General features: G+C 33.9%; 1 pseudogene; it reads left to right on the forward strand.

Annotated features, from left to right (window-relative positions):
- Positions 1-4,989: 4,989 nt before the first annotated feature.
- On the forward strand, positions 4,990-5,480 carry LOC105991384 (annotated as a pseudogene).
- Positions 5,481-5,935: the final 455 nt, after the last annotated feature.

A 5,935-nucleotide genomic window follows, 5' to 3' on the forward strand; every position in this document is an offset into this window, starting at 1 on the left:
CCCTACCTGGGAGGAGTTGTTACCTTAAGATCTGAGGGTCCAGGTGCTCCAAACTGAGAGCTAGCCCACTCACTGCTAAGTACTGCCCATGGCTCTCAAAGTCCAGAGCTGAGATACTGTGAACCTTTGGTCCTTACATCCTAGATTCAGACTTATTGACATTCAGGGAGTTACATTTCTTTCTACTGACAAATTCCATGTGAATGGGGCCAACGTAGCTTCCAGTGATTTCTTCTTACATTATCAACTTACTGCCTTAATTATTAATTGAGAGGCTCAAGAATTGCCTTCTGATAGAATCTACATCCTAGTCTCTATGCTGTTATAAGCAATGCTTGTTTAACTTCTTGAAGCTTTTGATCTCTTATCCACAGCAGCCAGGAGCAAACATACTTTCATAGGCCCTTAATCATATTATACAACTATACTTGGGAAGCAACAAACACACTGAACACAATGGACAACCATCTTATGGGAGTGTTAACCACTATGTGTAGAAAGGTCAAAATCATTACTTAGATTCAATAAATATATAAATGAATAACCCATATGTCAAGATAACATGTACTAAAAATTTTACCTAATTAGTTTTCATATTTAGTCAGGAAAAACAAACTTGTCACTAAGATATAGAAAACTGGTTCTTGTTACTTATCTTTTAGTTTTAAATAAAATTGGATTTTATTTCAATCATTGAGGAAACTTCCATTAGAAATTTTTAATTTTTGTAAATTTTAATTTGTTACCTGTACTTTAGTAGCATTAAATAGTTTCAGGGAAGGTCACTTTAACATGCCCATGTATATATCCAATGTATCTTGATTAGACTTAAGCTCTCTGTTACTCTAGTTCTTCCCTTACCATGCCAATCTCAATAAGAAATTGTTCCATTTCACGTATGTACACAAATACTTTGGCCATGAATACCCTCCTTCACTCTTTTGTTCATGTTCCCTACTCCTAATAGCACCCATTTTCTGGAGACAGGATCTGTTTTACACTCTTGTTCTCTCTGTTCATAGTCTATGCTAACAGTACAAAGGAGCTTCACCATGGCATTCTTTTATAGCTATATAAAAGAACCTTTTGAACTCATCTAATGAATCATCTTTTATATCATCAAGACATTATCTTCCTATCACATGAAACTGAATTCTGAAAATTTTAACAGAGAACTATCTATAACACTTGCACAGATCCAAAATATGAACAAAATTATGTCACATACTATTTCTCTTTGTAAAAGTGGGTGGCCTACTTTAAACAATATGCATATTGACCTCCACAATTTAAGAATAATTATTATCTAAAATTCTCAAGTCTAGAATATATAAAATATTTTTCAAGAAGGTACATGGAATATTAATTACTTTGAGAAGTTGCATTTTATCTTTAGATTGATAAATATAGGTTACATATATAATTGAGGGATCAAGAATAACAACATGACACAGCCAAAATTATTCCAAGGAAGTACATTTACAAATAAGATGAGCAAAAAGAAACATTGTGGTATCTTATCGCCATAATTATACAACAAATAACACATCTGAATGTGAATTATTTCACTAGTAGTCTCAAGTAGAATAAAGCCTTACATAAATTAATACTTGGAGAAAATACTTAGCAGTCTTTTTATGTGTAATTTGTATGACTGAAATTAATGTCATAATGAAACAAATTATTTGACAAGTTTGGAGAAAGCTTTTTATTGTAAAGGTAATATTCAGAAGGGTTACAGTTACATAAGTCAGGTAATGCATAGATTTCTTTTGAACAGTGTTACCCCTGCCCTCATTTTCTGGAGAAAGCTTGGTACCAAAACTGCTCAAAAATTGCAACTATTTCTCCTTCCATTAAACTTTATCACCAGAAAGTTCTAAATGATCTTAACTAAGCTAATTTTCATTTATTTGCTTTTTCTTTTACTAATAGTGGATCCTACATAGCAATGTGAAACCACTATCAAATACCGTCTACTACATTGTTCTTTAAAATCTGTCCAAATATTTCCTTCAGGGTTAGGAAATAATAATGTGGGAATGTCCCTAGTTGATAATTTCAGCTTTTGCCTTTATTTTTATGAAGCTTACAATTATTTTCTACTACAATTATTTTGGGGCAGAGTAGAGTTCTACTTTCTTTTTCCTTACCTACTTATCAACAGTTTTTAATGTTATTTTTAAATATTGGATTAGTATTTAATGATAATGTAGTCCTCAATCCTTTTTGGAAGGATGAGAATAGTCCATATCAGCAGATATTTAATCACAAACCACATGGTTTATAAACGTGCATGATAATGTTATCCTCTGAGCAACTTCAGCTGTTTATCTGGGTGATAGCTTTATTTTCTGATATTACTAGAGCCCTCAGGTTAGAGTTGTATACTTTCTTATTTGTTGTGGGTGGATAGCACACTATTAAGTGTGTTATAACATTAAGTGTAAATTTTATTCACCCTTTCAGTGCTAAAAAATACTATAGTGAGTTTGTATTACTGACTTAGAAAAATAAGAAACGAAACCAGGAATCATTACTTCACATCACATCTTTAATTCACAAATGTGCCATGACTATTCTTTCTTCAGTAAATTTAACATGGGGAAAAAAAAGAGAAGCCACAAATTCTTGAGTAAGATAGATCTCCTAGATATGCAAGAAGAGGTCTTCCTTTCATCTCATGATTCTCATGTTCATCTACACAGCATGACATAGACACCAACTTTGTTTATGTTAATATTGCTGTCATTTTTGCATACTTTCTGGACCATGAGATTTTGAAGATGTTAGTAAAAAAAGAATGGCAGGTTATGGGCTGGGAAGGTGGCTTAGTGGTAGAGCTCTTGCCTTGCATGCCTGAGGCCCTGGGTTTGATTCCTCAGCACCACATAAGCAAAAAGAAAAAAAGCTGGAAGTGGTGCTGCGGCTCTAGTGGTAGAGCGCTAGCCTTGAGCTGAAGAGCTGAGGGATAGTGCCCAGGCCCAGAGTTCAGGCTCCAGGACCGAACCCCCCCCCCAAAGCAAAAGAATGGCAGGTTAATTGTCAACGCAGTCTTTAGCTTTTGAAGTATTACCACAACTCTTACTGAAACTCTGATTAGCAGACTGTCTCTGTTCTCAAGACATAGCAAAGAAGCAAAACTCCAAGCACGTTTTCTCTGAAAACCCTTTTTCTTTCTGATTTGAATGAACTTTTGTGAACTTAAAAGTATTTGTTAGCTGTGAGGTTTCTCTTCTATGTAAAAGTCTAACAATATCTGTTTTCAGCTTTCTCCTCATTGTAGATCATAAAGCATAAAACAGTCTGGGGGAGCTTTGTGGCACTGACTAACATACTCAACCTTCAGCAGCCTCACTTTCCTGCTACCTTAGAGTTCATTTGTATTAGGAGAAATCAATATTTTAAGGTATTGTTTGCTCCCAATTTGTCTTCTGAATTCTTAAATGTATCTGATTTCAAAGCATTTTCCTGCTACTATTCCTGAGAGTCATTGGTAAAGCACAGTTAATTTTATTACAGAAACAGGGTATACTAATTATCTCCTGAGAACTCGCTATAATTTTAAGGGTTATGCACGAGATGTTAACTAATCACACAGCTCCCAGATATTTGTAGCATGCAGTGTGACTCTGAGGTTGCATTTAAATGAGTGCTAGGCTTGGCTCATGATGTGTTGTTGCTGGTGCCACATGCAAGAAAATAAGTGATGTATTATGCATAGTTAAATTTAAAAACCTTGACCTGTTTTCTTTCAGATATAATAGAAAAGTACATATTTCTGCCCAGTAATTCCCCACCATTTCCTAAATAAAAACTATTTTCCTTTAAAAATAGCTATGTGATAAAAGAAAAATAATTGCCAATTACAAATATAATGCAAATGAATGCAGTGTAGCAAGAGTTAATATGTATGTTATGATAAAAAATCCCTTTAAATTCATATCTTAAAATACTTCTTGTAATGTGAATAGGGAAATTTGCAGTTAAAAAAATCTTAGACTGAAATTGATATTGCAAGAAGAAATAAGAAATCTATTACAACTGTTCAAAATTGTCAAGTTAAAATGAAAAATACGCAGAAATGACACATTTGCTTTGCAAATCTAGTAACTTAGTATCATTATGTCAAGGATAATTATTTTTTAATTTACAAATAGGTTAAAAAGATGTCAAAGTTCACTATATTTACTTAGTCACTATCTATTCATTGTTTAATGCTTTCTGTCTCACATACCTTTACCAACTACTCAATTTACTCTGTTCAGAGTACTAAAACTTTCTATGTCCCAAATACAACAGGAAATGAATTTCTGGCCATTATCCTCCCAAAGCTATCTGCAGATTGTCTTTGTAACTTTCCCATTTTCATTAAGATTTTCTTCCCAAATCTATTTATTATTTATTCCTTTAAATTCATCCTAAATTATTTTTCTCACTTCCAAGATTGCCCTTTTGTTATTAAAAAAAAAAGCCTCGAAAGCATTACCTATACCACCTTGCATCTAAAACTTGATCAAAAAAATACTCAGGGGAAGAAGAAAAAAATTAAAAGATCTCTTTGCTTTGAAATAATTACAGTGACTGGGTGGGCTGGGCTTTAAGTCACTTAGGTACTGCTTTAGATTACAACTTTCATCAACAAAGAAATTAAGACCTTTCTTATTTTAAATCAAACATATTGAGATTCACAGTAGCCAGAGAGAATTCAAATGTTTTACATGGTTTTTAAAATAAGAATTGTATTCTAACTATTTTAAAATTCTTCATGATGAAAAGTTTCTTATGAAGCTATTAAATGAATTAGAACATTATTTTATTGTCCCATGGAAATATGAATAAACTTTTAGTCACATGATAGTAAAATTTCTAATTGGATCAATAACACAAATTTTGCTGCCTATTTTTAATAGATTATATATAATCATTTGAGTTCATTGGAAAATATTGTAAAAATGTTTAAAGTATTATTATCGCCTTTTCACCAAGATGGGGCCGAAAGCAAAGAAGGGAGCTCCTGCCCTCCTAAAGCCGAAGCCAAGGAAAAGGCTTTGAAGGCCAAGAAGGCAGTGCTGAAAGGTGTCTACAGACACAAAAAGAAGAAGATCAGCATTTCACCCACCTTCTGGCGGCCCAAGACGCTATGGCTCCGAAGACAGCCCAAATACCCTCGGAAGAGTGCTCCGAGGAGAAACAAGCTTGACCACTATGTTATCATCAAGTTCCCCCTGACCACTGAGTCAGCCATAAAGAAAATAGAAGACAACAACACACTTGTATTTATTGTGGATGTTAAGGCCAACAAGCATCAGATCAAACAGGCTGTGAAGAAGCTCTATGACATTAATGTGGCTAAGGTCAATACCCTGATCAGACCTGATGGAGAGAAGAAGGCATATGTTCGACTGGCTCCTGATTACGATGCTTTAGATGTTGCCAACAAAATTGGAATCCTCTAAACTGAATCAAGCTGGCAAATTATAAATATACATTTTGCCCACCAAAAAAAAACAAAAAAATAAAGTATTATTATCTACAGCTACAGTATTTATTGACTAAGTAAACACTCTGAAAATATACTCAGATAATTTGTAATCGTAAGAAAAATACAGTGATTGGTAGGAAGATGGTAGAAAGAGAATAAGAAACAACCTAAGTCAAGCAGAAAAAGTCAGATACGTTGATGGTAGGGAAATGAACCCTAAGATATGTATTCAAATGTTTTTTTCTTTCATGCAATTGTTTCAAACACAGTTATAAGATTATTTCTTTGTTGCTTTGTATGTCCCTCCCCCACGGTATAACTCCTGCTTTCACTGTATTTGATGTCGGTATAATTTGTGGAGGGGAAGGGCAAAAACAAATCGCTTAAATGGTGATACAGGTGGACCCATTGCAACAATGAGATGTACAAGTGGTTATGTCGAAAAACGAA

Source organism: Dipodomys ordii, unplaced genomic scaffold (genome assembly GCF_000151885.1).
Source record: "Dipodomys ordii isolate 6190 unplaced genomic scaffold, Dord_2.0 Scaffold72, whole genome shotgun sequence".
Lineage (NCBI taxonomy): Eukaryota > Metazoa > Chordata > Mammalia > Rodentia > Heteromyidae > Dipodomys > Dipodomys ordii.